The following is an 18,100-nucleotide window of genomic DNA, read 5'->3' as shown; positions in this document are numbered from 1 at the left end:
ATCTTAGATTTCCACAGCTGCCTTACCTGACGGTATGTGCGTGCACATGTGTGCACACGTGTGGTGAGCCAGCTTTGCCTGATTCACCTCCCTCCTGAGATGAGCTGGCTCCTCGGAGATACCAGGTGTTGAAATCTGCTGGACTGACCAACCTTGACCCTACAAGAATTCTCACAGTGCCAAGTCAGGGGATTAGCCCCATCTGCAACCAGCCAAATCAGGCCGCAAGTTATAGTGGTTAGACAATGAAATCATCTTTTCTTCTGGTTTTGGTGGTTACTATTTTTAACTGCATTGAATGGCCAGGAAGAACCTGTGGGGAAGGTAGCCAGAGCAGCAAAGACCAATTTCCTGGCTCAGGAGCCCACAGCTCTGGGATAGTTTCCTGTTTGCCAGAGGAGAGCTGTATTAGTATGCTGGGGGAGGGCTGTTATTCCCTTATGGTTTTAAGGTTTTGCAACACTTAAAGGAAAAGAAAGAAGAAATCAGTTATGCCCAGGCTCAGCCCTCATAGCAATTATTTTTCTTCTGGGGTGGAAGGAGGGTGGTGAAGAGGAGGGAGCAAAGGAGGGAGCGCAGAATGGGAAAAAAAAAAAAAAAGCTTTAGTGGAACAGGATGTACTTAAAATTCTCCATGTCTGTTAACCATCCAAAAACTGGCCTCTCCATGGGTGTAGGAGGCCACTGCAAACTCATACATATTTATAGTATTTGGCAGATTTGTCGAGCACAGCTCTAACAATGTATTTTAAATAAAACTAAATGAAATGCATTCCCATCCCATGAAAAAGGATTTAAACTTTTTTTTTAAATAATAAAATGTGGTGTGGAGATAGGGTGCTGGCTGAAGCATTGTGGGTAATCACAGTGTATGAAGCAGAAGTGAATCTGAGCGGAGGCCAGATGACCCAGACCAGAATGCAACATTCTGGAAAACCAGCCAGCTTCTCCAGCCAGCCTGACTGTTCCCAGATCTTGGAGCTTGGGGGACAGGGTACAGCTCCAGGATCCCTCCAGTCCTTCAACCCCAAATGTTTCCCAACTTTTTGGAACCTGAGGGTTTTTTGGATCTTTTTGGCTTTTCCACGAATCCCACACAAAGTAAGTAACTCATTGTCTACCAAGTCCTCTGAAAATTGGGGATTAGTAGAGGTCAAGTTTTCTGGAATCAGTGCAGAGGTCACAAGGGCAAATCTGGTTTTCTGTTTCCTCTGATTTCCCAATTATATTGCAGAAATTTCTGTGTCTGAAACCTAAAATATATTTTGTTAATTTTCTAGATAAAATAAAGAATTAATTGAAGTTCATTAGCCTATGTATATGTCTATAGGTACAACTTCTTCATCACTTTCATCAGGCCCTGGTTTCTTCATTTATAAAATAAGGATATTGAACTAAGTTCCAAAATTTCAAGTTGCACCTGGCATGTAATCCCAGCCACTATGGGATTAGGCTGAGGCAGGAGGATCAAGAGTTCAAAGCCACCTCAGCAAAAGCGAGGCACTAAGCAATTCAGTGAGACCCAGTCTCTAAAATAAAATACAAAATAGGGCTGGGGATGTGGCTCAGTGGTCGAGTGCCCCTGAATTCAATCCCTGATACAAAAAAAAAAAAAACTTCCAAGTTGCAACAAAAATACATTCAGTATCACTCCTCCAATCCCATAGCCATTTCTTGACCAAACCCAGTTAGTTATTTGTCCACTTTATTTGTTTTAGGATCCTTTTCACCATTCCAAAGATAGCCACACTAGTTCAGCTTTCATTTCTCAATATTAGACTATTGGAACTGTCTTCTTATGGGTTTCTTTGGTTTCAGTTGTTTTTATGCTGATCGATACTATGAGCAGCTGCTCACAACTAGCTTCAAGAACCGTTTCAAATCTGATTCAGACCCTGTGTGTAGCTCCTTACCGTCCTACTCCACTCTCCTTCAACTTCATCACCTGCTGCAGCACACAGATCCCTATGGATCTAATTATGTTCCTTCTTTGCCTAGTTCTTCACTTACCTGAAGATCCTCGCCCCTTTGCCATAACTATAGCATTTCTATATGGCTTCCCCTCCTCTCTGAAGCAGTCTTTGTCCATCCTCCTCCAGAACTCAGCCTGAAGCCAATCACAAAAAACCAAAGACCAAATGTTCTCTCTGGTATGCTGATACTAACCCCCAGTAAGTGCAGGAGGAGAATAGACGTTCATTGGATTAGACAAAGGGGAATAAAGGGAAGGGAGGAGGGATGGGAATAGGAAAGACAGTAGAATGGATTGGATACAGGTTTCCTGTGTTCATATATGAATACATGACCAGTGTAACTCCACATCATGTCAACCACAAAAATGGGAAGATAGACTCCAGGTATGTATAATATGCCAAAATACGTTCTATTCTCATGTATAACTAAAAGAACAAATAAAATTTTAAAAAGAACTCAGCCTGACTACACAGCCAAGAGAACAGAACTCATTTTCTTTAGTGTTCCCTTCATTCTCCTTTCTTTGCTATTTTGAAGACATTCTCCGCTTCATTCTTTAACGGTTTCATGCTTATTTGTTAACAAAGGCAAAGTACATATTATGCTGTCCTTTCTTCTGCACTAGTTGTGTTGAAAAGTCATAACCCTTGCATCCCCTCCTTGATGTAAGGTGCAATATTTGGCATACAGATATTAAGTGGATGTTTGTTAATCATTAAGGCAACTAATAGATTTCAAATTGCAACTAATTCAGTGACTACACTTGTTCTATCCCACTCCTGTATTCAGTGCTAACCACATGTGCCCATTGCAGTAAAGGATGCATACTGAAGGCTTGGAGTGACACCTGGGTCTTGCACTGAGCCCGTCTCTTGGCTACAAGCCAGGTTGAAGAAGGCTGAGCTGTCAGCTTCTCTGCTGATGACTTATTCTTCAACTAGTGACCTCTCTTGGTTTTCATTCTCATCTCTGCAAATTAGGGGGAAGATGACTTGGCCCAGAAATCTCATTATGAAAGACTCTCCACAGAGGCATCATTTTATTTTTGTAAATATGTAAATATGACTGCACAGTCAACCAGAAAGACAGTAAATACATGATGATAAAGATTGTGAGACATTTGTTCATACATATTTCCTGAGCAAGCATTACGTACAACTAAGAAACAAGAAGCTTTGGTCTCCCTCCTCCAATTACCACCCTCATCCCTAAGTACAAATCAATGCAAGAAGAGGATTCTGAGGCAAGCATGGCTTCGTCTCCTTCATCTGTAATCAGTAAAGGATGAACAGTCACTTTCCTTAAAACTTGCTTGGAAGGCTCAGAATTGAAACCCTTTTCTTCACAGTCCTGGATTCAACAATCTCCTCTAGCTGCCCTATGAAAAGTGTCCTGTGGATCTTCCATCAATGCCACTTCTTATAGCAACCTTCAGAATTACACTTGAGACTCTCAGCTTTCAGCTTCTGTGAAAAGACCTGCTTGAGACCCTCAGGATTATCTTCAGAGTTCCAGGGACAACACAGCAAAGATATTGTCACTGCTGGGGGAAAAAATTGTCACTGAGGGTGCCTCTTGTTATTATTTGTATTGTGTCAAATGCTTTCTGGAAGAAGGAGGAATGAATTTGTCTCTACTGTACATAGACATAGGCTTGTCCTCTGGTGGCCCAGACAGGTTATTTTTCAAGGGATCAGGAATACGGGGTAGCACAAGACAACGGACTGGGGAGGAAATGATTTTCTTTCACCAAAAATGCTATCTTGTTACAACTTCTAGAATGAAGGTCTATTCTGAAGTGTTTGATAAAATGAGGATCAAGCCCTCAACCCCGTTGTCTCACTCCAATACCTCCAGCTCTTCAGTTACTCAAGGAACTATGATTAAAGACTCTTCATCTCTGAGATTAGGGTCATGAACCGGAAAGGAATCTCCTCAGTCAGGTTCAGTCACAGGGTTCAATCCATTCACCCAGTGACAAGGGTGGTGGTAAGGTCACACCCTTATGGCAAAAGTCATCCTGAGGGAAACATCTCATTTGGAACCCAAAGTGTTCCTTTAGTGTAGTCGGAGTGATTTCCAAACTTTCTGGCTCTCCACTCTCTTCTTCCTTTCACTTCATTACACCACCTACAAGACACACAGGCATTGTCGTTTTTATTAGTAAAAATGAACTTAAACAGACTGGTTTGGGAAGTTGAGACTTTCCTGACATCATGAGGGTCTGACTGGGGCGATATGAATGGGAGCTGGAAGTCCTTGAAACAGAGGCTTTGGAGTCAGACCAGGTTTAATCTGATTTCTAGCTGCAAGGCAAGGGATTCAGCCTCTCTGACCCTTCATCTAAAAAATGGGAATGACACCATCTAGCTGGTTAGATCGTTAGTAGCAATAAATGTTATATATATATATTTATATATGGCACCCAAGAAATGGTAGGTTTGATCTGATATATTAATAGTAGAGGATGAGGTTTCAGAGCACACCGGGAGAAGTCAAATAGGTACAGAGTCCATTCCTGAGGCATCTTCTTTAATTCGGGTCACACCAAAGGATTAGAATTAACACATGCAGGAGAGCAGAGCTAAGCATGACAGACAGGTGAAAAGAAAGGCAGAGAACAAGTCAACAGAAACATTCCAATGAAATCACACCCCTGGACTCCAAAGACAAGGGCTGGGTTTTGAGGCATTAGTCACTATTGAGGATTAATGAGTTACAGAGCATGTGGCTGGGATCCCCTCTCGAGTAGGAATGATGTCTGGCAGAGTTCTGAGTTGACAGAGGAGGGGAACCATGTCCCTTCTGTCTGAACAGTCCTGCTCACACCAGGGAAGCAGATGAACCAAAATACCCTCTCCTGATTCTGGGCAGTGGGTGGAAGGGTGCACAGAAGGCAGGGAATCTTTATGATCCTGATGCTTGATCTAAATGTAATGATTAACAGTCGTCAGTGCAGCACTTATGGGAAAGATGGGCTCATCGTAGTGTTAGGCTTTAGAAATCTTTTCAAAATAATGGAGAATCCAAGAACAAAATAACATGCCTTTGTCATGACACATGTCAAACACAGAAATCTATCCAATTCAGAGGCATGAAATATACTTGATTTATAGTTAAAAACCAAGATAGAGTGCATACATTTTCTAGACCACATACTGAACTAAACCTAATTTTTCCAAGCTTTCAATCAATTCAAACTAATTTTTCCTAAGTTTTCAATCAGTTCAAATGGTTTTAAGTATAATAAAATTTAAAGATATATTCACCTAGTAAACCAGGACAGAGTCAATCCCATAAAACTGTGAATTGGATACTAATTGGAATATCAAGATAGACTTAGGATTAAACTTAAAAAACATCTTCCAAATTCAATGGCAATTAGACTAAGAATAAAAGGAGTTGGGCAACATGGTGCATACCTGTAATGCCAGCTATTTGGAAGGATAAGGCAGGAGGATCACCAGATTGAGGCCAGCCTAGGCAACTTAGCAAGGCTGTAAGCAATTTAGTGACACCCTGTCTCAAAAAAAAATTAAAAAAGGATGGGGATGTAGTTCAATGATAGAAAGTTCCAATATGCCATCCTTTGTACCATGAAAAAAAAAATAAATGAAGAACTCTTAGCCATTGATGATGATGTGATAATGATGATGGTGATGATGCTATACTTCCTGGTAGCAACACTGATCTGCCCACAGGGGGCTGGTGCTGGGCTTACCCCTGCAGTGGTCTGAATGCCTTCCAACTGGAAAATCTGCCTTCTGGCTGATATGGCACTTGAGAAACGCATTGCACTGGAGATCCCAGAGGAGAATCAGGCCCCACAGAGATTATGCCAGTTTGTGTGTATGTGTGTGTATTCGGTATATAGGCATTATTACATGTGCACATTTTTAATAATGCAAGTAATTAACAACTTACTTTTTGCTGGAATATATTCTTTAGATTCTGGGAACCCTTAGAGAAAAATAAAACTGTGAACACCTTCCACCAGCTGGACCCACTCAGAGAAGTCACACTTCCAGATGTCATGGAAATTGGGACTTAGGGATGCCTCTAAGTGGAAGAAGAGGGAGGTCTGGTAAGTGGAGAGGTGGATAGATGGACACCTAGAACAGTAATTTGGCAGATATTCCTGAAGGTGAGGTGCTGGCAGAAGGAAACAAAGGGTATAATTCCATGCAGCCAGGAGTTTGGTGATGGTAGGGATTTGCAGATTTTGAGACAAACCAAGTCCACTTGGCCACAAGACCTCCATTTTCTATAGTTTCAGATTTACTCATTTGAGAAACATGGGGTCTCCTGACATCATGATAAATAAACCTAGTGATCCTTGAGAGAACACATTGCTGATTCAGAAGTTGAAAAAAGAAAGAACTGTGCCATTCCTGGCTGCTTCTCCTTCCGCATTCTGGAATGGGTTCCCTTCTCCCCTGAGTAAGTCCCCAAGCCTGTCCTGCTGGCTCTGCAGCCTGGGCAGTTCCAGACTGGCTCCTCCCAGGGCCCAAGCAGGTCCATTCAGGTCTAAGAAGAAGGGTGAGTTTCTACAGGCACAATATCCTCCAAGTTTGTGCTTCAGCAGCACTGTCTGAATGTGGCCGCCATGCATACTGCACATTTAAAGCATCAGTCTGCTTGGGAACTGTTCTTTCTATTCCTCCTTGTTAGCCCAGCTCCACATTGAAGAGTTTAACTTGGACTCCATTTCTCTTCCTCTTGTCCTACTTTCCTCTGTGGCTGAAAGAGGTTTTTCCATTTCATTTTGCAGACATGTAAGGCATCTCATTCCCCCCTCTTCTCCCACCACACTCGTCCACACATCTGGAAGAGCAATGTTCACATCTGGAGACCATTCTCATCTGGAAGATTTCTTTCGACATTCTTTTCTTTGAAACTCAATCCATGTACCCTCTCATTCAAAAAGGCCTCTGAACTACTGGAATAATTTGCAGAGGCTCAGGAAAAAGTCCCTAGTTTCAGCCCTACGTGGTGGAATTTGTGACTCAAACCAAACCAAACATTATGTTTCTGATTGCCTTTTTAAAAAAATAATTACTTTTTTGAGCTTCGTGTTTTAAAGGACTGAAAGTTCTAGCTCAGGTCACACACAAAAGGAAGCAAGAGGTGATGTTCAATAATCACAATGGTGAGTCCAGTTATTAGGTCTGTGACCTTGAACAAGAAAAGTCATTTCCAGGATTCATAATCCCTGCTTTATTACCCCTCAGGAGGATGTGCAAATAAGGTGAGATAGTGTATCTGAATAAGTCTTGTCTCAAACCTGCAAAAGGAGGAATGGGGGAAAAGGGGAAGAGGCTGATGTTAGGCTGAGCCTGTCTTTGCATTTGCATTACACACACACACACACACACACACACACACACACAGAGAGAGAGAGAGAGAGAGAGAGAGAGAGAGAGAGAGAGAAATCCATGAAAGACCCTAAGGCTATAGCTTCATGATGCATCTCTGAGTAGGAGAAATGCAAGTCTGTGGAATACAGGATCCCACTGATGGCCACATACTTTCATTTCAACCAAGTGAACAGCAGGGTATTTGATCAGTGGTTCTTAAATGTAATGTACATACAAACATCTGGCCATTCCATCAAAATGCAGATTCTGGTTCCATGGTCTGGGATGGGGCAGGGGTCTGCACTTCTAACAAGCTCCCAGAGGGGGCCCATGCCACTAGTTCCACTCATATCTGAGTAACTTGATACTAGTTACCAACTCAAAACTTCCAACCTCTGCTAACAAGTAAACTTGTCATTCTACAGTGTCAAGTCTAGTTCTCCAGCACGGTCAGTGGAAGGGTGAGGCAGGGAGGGAAATGACATTCACATTCCTGAAATGCACAAAGACCGATTCAGCTCCACTTTTACCCTGTCCTGCCGGAAGGCAGGAACCACACAGCCTCTTGGGTGTGAAGGGAAAATTAACTGCCCTACTTCACCCCATTCCCTGCCCTCAAGTATTTCCCCTCCTGAGTCAGGTTTACACTGAGGAGAGAATGCCACGGCTGTGGATGCCTGCCTTTGACCTTCAGCAAGCTGCCCAACACCCAGCCAGGCTGCCAGAGAGGGGAACAGGGCGGCTTTGGCAGCAAGGCACCCCCAGCCAGCTTTGCTTGCCCCTGAGCTAGGTTGCCTGGCAACTGGAGGGCAGGAGAAAGGGAAGGTGAAAATGGGAAAGAAGGAAGAGAGGACATAGTGATGACAGGAGAGACAGAGCTGAGGCTCCTCCTCACTCAAGCACCCGCCCAGTGGGGTGAATGCTGTAAGTCTCAAAGGGAGGGTGCCAGTGGGTGTGAACCTAGAAAGCAGGAGGCCAGAGTGTAAAAGCATTCATTTTTTCCATTTTTTTTTTATTTTAAAAATGCCAATAACAAAAGGAGGAGAAAAGAATTCCTACTTCTTAGATGAGTTGGCAAGGCAAGAGGAAAATACTAAAAAACTACTTATAAAAACCAATGGAAGGGTGTGGAGGGGTTAGAGAGGGATTGGTAAAAATCTCGTGCTAAAGATGAAGGCATGTCTTTAAAAGTGGCAAATTATAGGAAAGTCTAAAAGTTGGAATAAGATGCAGCCCCCGTGGGAGACTTGTAGTAGTTCCATGTGGCCTACCCACTGCTATCTGCCTGCTGTCCCATGAGGTTCTCCCTGAGCAGGTGTCACTGTGGCCAACAAGAGCCCTGGTCAGAGGACCACCATCCAGGCAGGCAGCTAAAGAGTGGGAGGAGTTCTACTCCAGGTGCAGTCATGGAGCATCATTTTCTACACAGGTCAAGAACATGTGTGAAGGCTCAGATCCTCCATGAAGACCCTGGTACCTGCCTCTGACCTGGCCCTCCTACTTCCTGCCATCTCCACACTCCAAACCCTGTTCCACATCGCCCTGCCATAAGGATAGTCCTTCTGAAACACAGATGGCATTTTGCTGCTCAAAACTTTTCATAGCTCCCCACCACCAACAAAGGGATTTTCATGTTCCTTAGTGTGGCATTCAATGCTTCCCACACTCTTACCCTCACCTATGTTTCCAGAATCATCTCCAGTTACTCCTACCTGTCCCCATCCACCACCCCACAGTCTAGCCATGAAACTGCACTTTTCCAAACCAAGCCACAAATCAGCTCTTTTATTCCTTTGCACATTGCTATAATTCCAATTTGACTTCCAAATAAGCCCTATTCACCCTTTTTTAAATATACAAATTGAAAGTTTTTAAAGGTAATACAGACACATGATTTAATTTTTAAATTTCAGGTAATTAAAAATGCAGAGCAAAGGCCAGGCATGGTGGCACATACTTATAATCCCAGAGGCTTGGGAGGCTGAGACAGAAGGATTGCAGTTCAAAGTCAGCCTCAGCAACTTAGAGAAGCCCTGAGCAACTCAGTGAGACCCTGTTTCTAAATAAAATACAAAATAGGGCTGGGGGTGTGTCTCAGTGGCTGAGTGCCCCTGAGTTCAATTCCCAGTACCCTCCCAAATATATATATATTGTAAAAATATATTTTATAAATACATCTGTATTTTTAAAAGGGATAGGGATGTGGCTTAGTGGTTAAGTGCCCCTGAGTTCAATCCCTGGTTTAAAAAAAATGCAAAGCAACAATATTTTGCCTGTCTTTTCCTTTCTCTTTCCCTGTATCCACCCCTTCTACCAAATCATTATCCCACTTTTTCTGAATTTTCTCTCCCAGTGGTTACCTTCATTTCTCTAGAAACTATGTCTTGACTTCTATACAACTATTTCTTAACTTAGCAATTTACATAGCATCTTTTGCATTCTGACTCCAATTTTAAAGTGATTATTTAGTACACATGGAACACACCACTATTTTTATTTTCCTAGTGGAAAGCTTTGATGACTTTAAGATAGGTTACCAGGAGAAACGCCGTATGTTTAGAGGTTAAAAACTCTCACTCTGAAGCCAGTAGATCCAGATTGTTGACTTACTACAGTCAGTCCTCAACATCCAAGAGTTCCACAACCATGAATTTAATCTACCGAGGATGGAAAATTTCTGGGAGAGAACTGCATCTATACTGAACGTGTACATACTGTTTCTTGTTATCATTCCCTAAACAATATAGTACAACTATCATTACACATCATTTACATTGTATTAAGTATTATAATCCAGGAATTAACTAGAGTATACAGAGAGATGTGATAGTTTATATGAAAATACTATACCACTTTATATAAGGAACTTGAACATCCTTAGATTTTAGTATCTAAGGGTGTTCCTGGGACCAACCCCTATGGAGCTTGAGGGACGACTATACTCACCACCTCTGTGATTTTTTCTGTGAGGAGAAAAGATCTGGGAAGGAATTACAAAGAAACATTGAAGGAGAATTTCCCAGAGTTGAAGGATACAGAATTCACAGTCAATTTAACTAACACTTCTGTGCCTATGATGTTTTCAAAAATGTCTAAGGACATAATTAGTGTTTCCTTCATCTGTAAAATCTGTACTGGTCTCTCTCTAGACCTGCAGCAAAACTGTCACCGTGTTTTTCCTTTCACTACTACGCTGGGTTGGATGTGCTACTTCCAGAATCCCACGTTTCTCTGACTTGCTCATTTTGTAGGAGTGCCTTACCAAGTGACGGGCATGGTGGCATATGTCTGTCATCCCAGCCACTAGGGAGGCTGAGACGGAAAGATCCCAAGTTTAAGGCCAGCCTCAGCAACTTGACAAGGCCCTAAGCAACTTAATGAGAGCCTGTCTCAAAATAAAAAATAAAAAGGGCTGGGGATGTAGCTCAGTGAACTCAGCACCCCTGAGTTCACTCCCCAGTACCTTCCCCCTAAAAAAGGCATGGAGAATTAAACCTGACTCCGTGTCTGTCTCAAAATGTCCTTTCTTCCACTTTTAAAATTTACAGATATTTTTCTGAAAATAGAACTCTAGTTGAAAAATTATTTTCCTTTTATGTTAAAGTAGTTAAAACTACCTTCTAGCAACCTCTAGCTGCTAGACATCTTTGATGTCCATTTATTTGTAGGTTGGCTTTATTTTTATCCATTTCCTTCTCTCTCTGAAAACATTTAAGATTTTTTTATTACTGGTGTCCTGAATTGAACAATATTTCATTTATCAACTTTCATTCATTATTATTGAGTACTAGGTGAACACTTCTATCCTAAATTCTGTATCTTTCAACTCTGGGAAATTATCCTGCAATGTTTCTTTGTAATTCCTTCACACATCTTTTCTCCTCAGTCTCTGTGGATCTCCTGTTAGATGTTGAGTCCCTGGGATAACGCATATATTACCTTTTCTGTTCATTGTTTCACTGTTTTTTTTTTCTCTATTTTAGCCTCCAAAATTATAATTAATATTATTCATAGCATCCTCTTCTTCTTTTTATATCTTTTGTTTTAATTGAGAAATGAAAATTGCACATTTTTATCATGTGAAACATGATGTTTTAAAATATGTGTACAATGTGGAGTGGCTAAATCAAGCTGGTTAGCATATATATTACTTCACATACATTTTGTGTGTGGTCAGAACACTTAAAATCTACCTTCCTAGCAGTTTTCAAGTACAGGATACATTGTTTTTAATCATATATATATGATTATATTATATATAACAGATCATTATATATAACAGATCAGCACCTTCCTTTTGTTGAAGTGATATTTTCATGTGTATCTCTGAGGATACATGAGACTTTCAAGCTCCTGTGTATCCCGATCACAGCTTACTTTCCCATGCAGTCATTTCTCTACTTTCTAATCTTTCACATATGCTAACTTCCTCAAATCCCCCCTGAACAGGGTGCAGTGGTGAATGCCTATAATCCCAGCAGCTCTAAAGACTAAGGCAGGGGGATCTCGAGTTCAAAGCCAGCCTCAGCAACTTAGACGCTAAGCAAATCAGTGAGTGAGACTCTGTCTCTAAATAAAACATTTTTTTTAAGGGCTGGGGATGTGGCTCAGTGGTTATACACCTCTGAGTTCAATCCCCAGTACCTCCCCGCAAAAGAAAATCCAAGCCGATAGGTGGTATTGACAAAGCAGACTGTGAACTTGGAATTCAACGCAGCCCCTGTTCATCGTGGGAAGTGGGAATGAGCCTGGATGTGGCCTCAGCTCCTGCAGGATAAGTAGGCTCTATAGTGTTTTTAGAGAAGGGCAACCCTTCCAGGACCGCAGGGGAGAAGTGGGGAGCTATCTTAGATGAGCTATCTTAGCCAAGAATGAGGGCCTGTCTCATTCTCTCTATCAAACAGAGAGTTTTCGAGACCTCTAAATCTGAGTCCTCAAATAGTCTTCACATTTAGAGTTCTGAAACTTCCAGGGTTCAGTAAGAAAAAATAGGCTCTTGACAGCAGCTCCACAGTGTGTATCCTTCACCATGTTCCTTTCACCCTGCGAGTCACATACCACACGGCCACGTGGCCTCTGGACACCCTCCCCACATTCTTTTAACTGTTGGAAATTCATACCAGTTTTTACTCCTTTGATGTCATGACAAAAGAGTTCAGACGGCAAAGAAAATAAATGCATGTGTCAAGAAACCAAAACAAAAATGACAAGTCTAAAAGTTTCCAGAGAGAAGGTACAGAGCCCCTGGAATGAAACAGGAATCCTTAATATCAACTCTGGATGCTAGGCAATATAATAATTTTTTCAGTGCTGAAAAGCAAAACTCCAGCTTAGAATCTTAACTTCAATGAAACTACATTTAAATCAGGGGGCAAATTAATGGTATCTCAGGCATATGTAAACCCACCATTAATAGTCTAGCTCTAGTAAGAAGACAAATAAATACAAGGCAACACTATGAAACTTGTGTTAATTAAGAGTTTTTAAAAAATCATATGGATTTTAATTTTTTAAAGAAATAAAAGTTCAGTTAGTGGGGTAGAGAAGTAGAAGATGATTCATGAGCTATCCAATTGGAGTCCCAGAAAAAGACAACAAATTGACAAAGGACAATATATTTAAAGAAATAAATATTATTTCTCAGAATTAAATAAAATAAAAGCATTCGATTGAAAAGACTTATGGAGTGTTATATGACATAAGGAGAAGGTCCTGTACTTCGAACATTATATTTATAAAGTGCCTTGATTTATAACGTACTGGCAGAAGAAGAAATCAAAAACTGCAGAAATAAATATCATTATAGAAATTAAACAGCAATCACTTTATGAGGCTAATAAATATAACTTTGATTCTAAAACTGGATAAGAACAATATTAGGGGGCTGGGGTTGTGTCTCAGCAGTAAAGCATTCACCTGAATGAGGCCCTGGGTTCCATCCTCAGCACCACATAAAAATAAATAAAATAAAGGTATTGTGTCCAACTACAACTAAAAAATATTTAAAAAAGAACAATATTAGAAAAAAATTGTATTGTCTACGTTTATAGGTAATTATATGTTTAACATATATAAGAAACTCCTGTAAATCAAAATAAAGATTGGAAACCAAAGAAAAATGAGTGAAACATGTAACACACAATTTTGAGAATAAACACCAAGCACAAGAAGTGAAATCAGAAATCAGAAAAAAATAAAATGTAAAATCAGTGATATATTGGTTTATGTCCAGTGTATCCATACCCAGTATACAAAGATTGGAAAAGCAGGTAATACTAAGTACTGGAGAAGATTCATGGAAATAGACTCACCCACACATTGCTTCAGTGATAGTAAATTGGCACTGCCATTCTGGAAAGCAATCAGGCAGTATTCAGAGAAGTTACTTATTCATATTCCCTGTAGCCCTGCAAATCCCCTGTCCAGAGCAGCTTCACCTGGATCCACACACAGGGATGCTCTTATCCCATCATTAGTGTGCCATATGCACCAGGGTTGGATGGGGTCAGGAGAAGGGGACAAAGGGTAATGGCAGTGAAGATCAGGGCTGAGGGCAAATAACCAAAATAAAACCAGACATGACCTTGCATAGCCTTCTAAGGACAGTATGCCACAAACTGAGGGATATGTTCAACTCGTCTGTGCATTTCCATTCCACAAAAGTCACTACACACAGTCATTTACTTACAACCTGGTATCCTATCCTGGGTCAATGGTGGAGGCAGAAAAATGAACGAGCAACTTCTGCCTGGCTACTTTACTTGCTTTGCCCCAACAGGTGAGCCATGGAGTAGGACACCTTCCACAGTGTCCCTCCCACTCCTCTCCATTCACCTGGCCTAGTGGGGAAAAAGGAAGCTTTGCACTCTATAAACATAACATTCTCTAGCCCCCAGTCCTCTCCAGACTTAGTTTATGCCAGAATTGTGAGCCCATATCCCATCCAGCATCATTTCCTTCCACAGAGCTCTCTGAGGAGCAGATTCCTCAACCCCTACTTATCCTTATCAGCTTCACCCCAGAGCCAGACTGGATCCCTGTCTGCATGTCACCAACACTCACTGGAGCAAAGCTGCAGCGATCTTATGGACCTCTGATCCAAGCAGGGAGGGTGTGCTAAGGAACCAGGTGGAAGCAAGATCCTGGGTTTCCTGGGGAAAAGAAATTATTTTAGCAGCAATAACATCTGACCCTCCTAGGTAATCAAACTGAGCAACTGGACAAAGAAACCTTGCCTCCCAGAGATAAGGTCCGGAAATGGTGACTTAAGTGACGTAGTAACGCAGAAAAAGCAGAGCAAAGGTGAACTCTTAGGAGCAGGTGCAATCACAAGGGACAGATTTTTTTTTTTTTTAAAGAATCAATGCATCAGTGCATTTTTTTTTTCTTGAATGTGCCCGAATCAGACAAAATTTAGGACCAAGTCATTCATTTTTCTATTTTCCCTAGATTCTTGGTCCAGAGATCCTAATTTTCCTGGTTTCTCAACTCAAGTTCAGACATACCACACTGTCTGGGGAATGGGGACATTCAATCATGGACTACTCAAGACACTACAAAATGTCCCTCAGGGCTTTCCAGCTTCCTTGTCCTCACCTACCAAACTGCTGGTCAATCCACAGTAGCTGCTGAGCTTACACTGAGGGCAGAGCAGCGTGGTGCTTCAACCCCCACCCCCCCAAAAAAAAGGCAGAAATAAAAGTGACAACCACTAGCTGGGATGGTGGTGTATGCCTGTAATCTCAGCAATTTGAGAGCTGGGGCAAGAGGATCACAAGTTCAAGGATAGCCTTGGTCACTTTGCAAGACCCTTTCTCAAAATTTTAAAAGGGTCGGGGCAGGAGTTGGAGGGCAAGGGTAAAGCACCCCTGTGTTCTATCAGTTCCTTAAAACAAGGGAGGGGGACATTCTTATCCCTGGGACTTTTTTTTTTTTTTTTTTTTTTTTTTGCACATTCCTTTTTTAACTCCATCATGACCCAAGAGTTAAAGTCCCAGTTTCTCTGGTTTCTAAAGAAGTGAACAGAGCCTCTCAGAGGTTGGGGAACATGCCTCATGTAACAGATAGCGAGCGACAGAACCAGACTTCTGGCTCCAAGCCCACAGATCCTTTCATGACACCTTAGTTACATTAAAGAGAATCCATCCTACCAAGAAATACAGAGCCCTGCTCCCTGAAATACGCTCAAAGGACTTTCAAAATAGCTTGTTCCTAAGAACAAGTGCACGAGAAAAAATGAGCTGAGGGTTCTCGCCTCTTCTATGAAAAGAAGGCGTTCAACAGAGAAAGATCCCTAAAGGAAATACTTTCAAAATCCAGTTTGAAAGAACAGAAGGCTGTCGATTGGCAGCGAAGAGGAATAAAGTCAGAATTAGCATCTTCTCTCCAGGTTCCTTAGACATTCCTACCACCATGGAACGAAGTTTCCACTCTGTCTACCAGAGAGGAATCATGCTGAAACGTGGCAGGGTGGATTCAGGTTAGACAGCACAAAAAAATGTTTCTTGGGATGAGAAGGTTCAATTCCAAACAATTTCATTAAAGGAAGTAGTAAAATGTAGATTTTTCCCCCTCCTCGGATGTTTTTGGCTTACTTCAGACAGAGTCAGGAGATGGAACACAGGAGCTTCGGAAATGACATCGGAAAATGGCATTTCTGTGATTATCTGATAACTTTATTATGCTCACATAAAAAAGGGTCAGGGCCGCCCATATAACAACAAACCATCACCCAACCCCAGACCCTCCCAGAGAATCACTGCAAAGTCATTTCTCACCTGGCCTCCCCAGTTCCCATACTCCGACAAGCAGGAACCAGAAAGGGCCTGAGTCACCAGGCCATGTGACTGAAAGTGCACATGGGGCCTCTCTCTACACTTGGCACGGCCACACGAAACTAACATCACTGTGCCGGGCAGGCTGAGGAGCACTAAGCCCTTGCAGGATTTGTGTCAGGGGACATCCCAGAGTGGCTGTCCAGCCGTGCAAGCTGCAAGAAAATTTATAAGTGGAAATGGTTCATCCCAAGGGATGATGGCCTGCCTGTCAGACCATTTCAGTCAGCCATGTAAGTTACTGCAGTCCACATCTGGGTCCAGGATTGCCACACCCTGCTTTAGCCGCTTTTGCTGTTTTCCACTGGGGAAGATATTGGCAATGGCTCCTTCCTCTGGCTGCTGTTCAGGTGTAGGTTAATCAGAAGATTAGCTGGATAGTTGATTAGCTGGTTAGTAGAATAGTTAGTTGGTGAATCGGCTAGTTGATTATCAGCTAGGCACGTTAGTTAGCTAGCCGGAAGAAAATAATGCTCTTTTATTGACCCATTGATGGCATCACCACCCAAGTGGGAAAGCAGAAAAGTTCTTGAACAAGACATTCCTGGGAAGAAACTTTTCTCTTCCTGCTCTAATGACTTCCATTTCCTAAGAATCACAGACTCAGAGACGTTTTAGTCAATCACAACTCAGAAACCATCTAGTCATTTTCCAGGAAAGGAAACCCGAGGCCAGAGAGATGACATGACGTGTCCAGGGTCATACATCTGGTCAGTGCCCTTCACCTGGGAGTGGACCTGCAACATCCAAAGTGAAGAAGGAAGAAGTAGATGGTGTTCCTTTTGTTCTAGTCATATTAGCTTAAGATTGGCAAGAATAGAGTTAGGGATGCAGCCCAGTGGCAGAGACCTTGCCTAGTAGGTACAACATTATGGGTGTAAACTCCTATTGGGGCGGGGGGAGGAAAGCACAGTTTTAGACACTCTTCTTCCTGTCCATATCCCAGCCCTCACCATCAGTACCAAACATGCATAATTTGCCTGCTCTGCTTTTATTTCCATGAGAAGATTTTTAGTTTATAGGCACCACCAGTTCCTTCTAGCAGAAACAGGATTGCTGCCTGACCTGCAGAAGGAGGTGGCTCCCCTTGGCAAGCTCAGGCTGATGGCAAATACAGGCTTCTTGCCATCCAGGTATTTTTCCATTCTCATCTCCCAAATCCCAGAGCCCATCTTCTCACCACCAAAATAGATCAATCAGGTATAAATACCTCCTCACCACCAAAGCAGATCAGACAGGTGTAGACAATGTGAGATGGTTAAAAAGCACCTGACTTTCAACTCAAAGACCTAAGTGTGTCTTGCATGGTCTCGAGACATTTATTAATTGGCAGCTTTAAACGACAATGCTGTGGTGTGGTGAGAATGAAATGAGATCATATTTTGGGAAAACCCTTTTGAGATTACTATGGGAGCAAATGATGGGATTTTCATTACCAGCTTCAAGTGCCCCAGGCTCCACCATGCAGAACAGTTCACCGCCCACAGGAAGGGTGCCAGCAGCTGGGCTGGGCCAGAGGCGGGACTGGAGATTGGACCCAGGTCTCCTCCACCTGGGTATACAGGAAAGCACCTCTTCCCACAGCCCTCAAAGGGGCACAGCTTGGGGAGCTCATGGCTGGGGCCAGCTGCAGGCACAGTCCCAGAATGCTGCTGCTCTGCATCTGAAGTTGCTTTTTTTTTTTTTTTCTTTCTTCCTTCCTCTTTTTCTTGGTTCTTGCAGCTTCTGGAGAATTACTAATGGCCTGGCAAACAGGCAGATGGTTCCAGGGCAACAACTCATTCCTTCTCCCACTCTGAGCTTGTGGCAAGTGGAGAATGCTGGGACACAGATGCCTCTGCTGCCTTACTCTACTTCCTTCCCGCACTCTATTTTCCTCTCCCACTCAAAAACCATCAGCAGTCGTGATAAGAAACGATAGCCTCCTACCTAACA

At 42.3% G+C, this 18,100-nt stretch overlaps 1 long non-coding RNA gene across 1 annotated transcript; it reads right to left on the bottom strand.

The window, feature by feature from the left end:
- Positions 1-3,087: 3,087 nt before the first annotated feature.
- LOC143396732 (uncharacterized) lies at positions 3,088-16,148 on the bottom strand. The gene is made up of 3 exons (XR_013091119.1): positions 16,109-16,148; positions 14,394-14,482; positions 3,088-4,104 (listed from the first exon to the last, which is right to left on the bottom strand). It is a non-coding gene; the product is annotated as an uncharacterized LOC143396732 (long non-coding RNA).
- Between the last annotated feature and the right edge of the window lie 1,952 nt (positions 16,149-18,100).

The sequence above is a fragment of the Callospermophilus lateralis genome, chromosome 4 (genome assembly GCF_048772815.1).
Source record: "Callospermophilus lateralis isolate mCalLat2 chromosome 4, mCalLat2.hap1, whole genome shotgun sequence".
Lineage (NCBI taxonomy): Eukaryota > Metazoa > Chordata > Mammalia > Rodentia > Sciuridae > Callospermophilus > Callospermophilus lateralis.
This window is presented reverse-complemented; position numbering and strand designations above follow the sequence as displayed.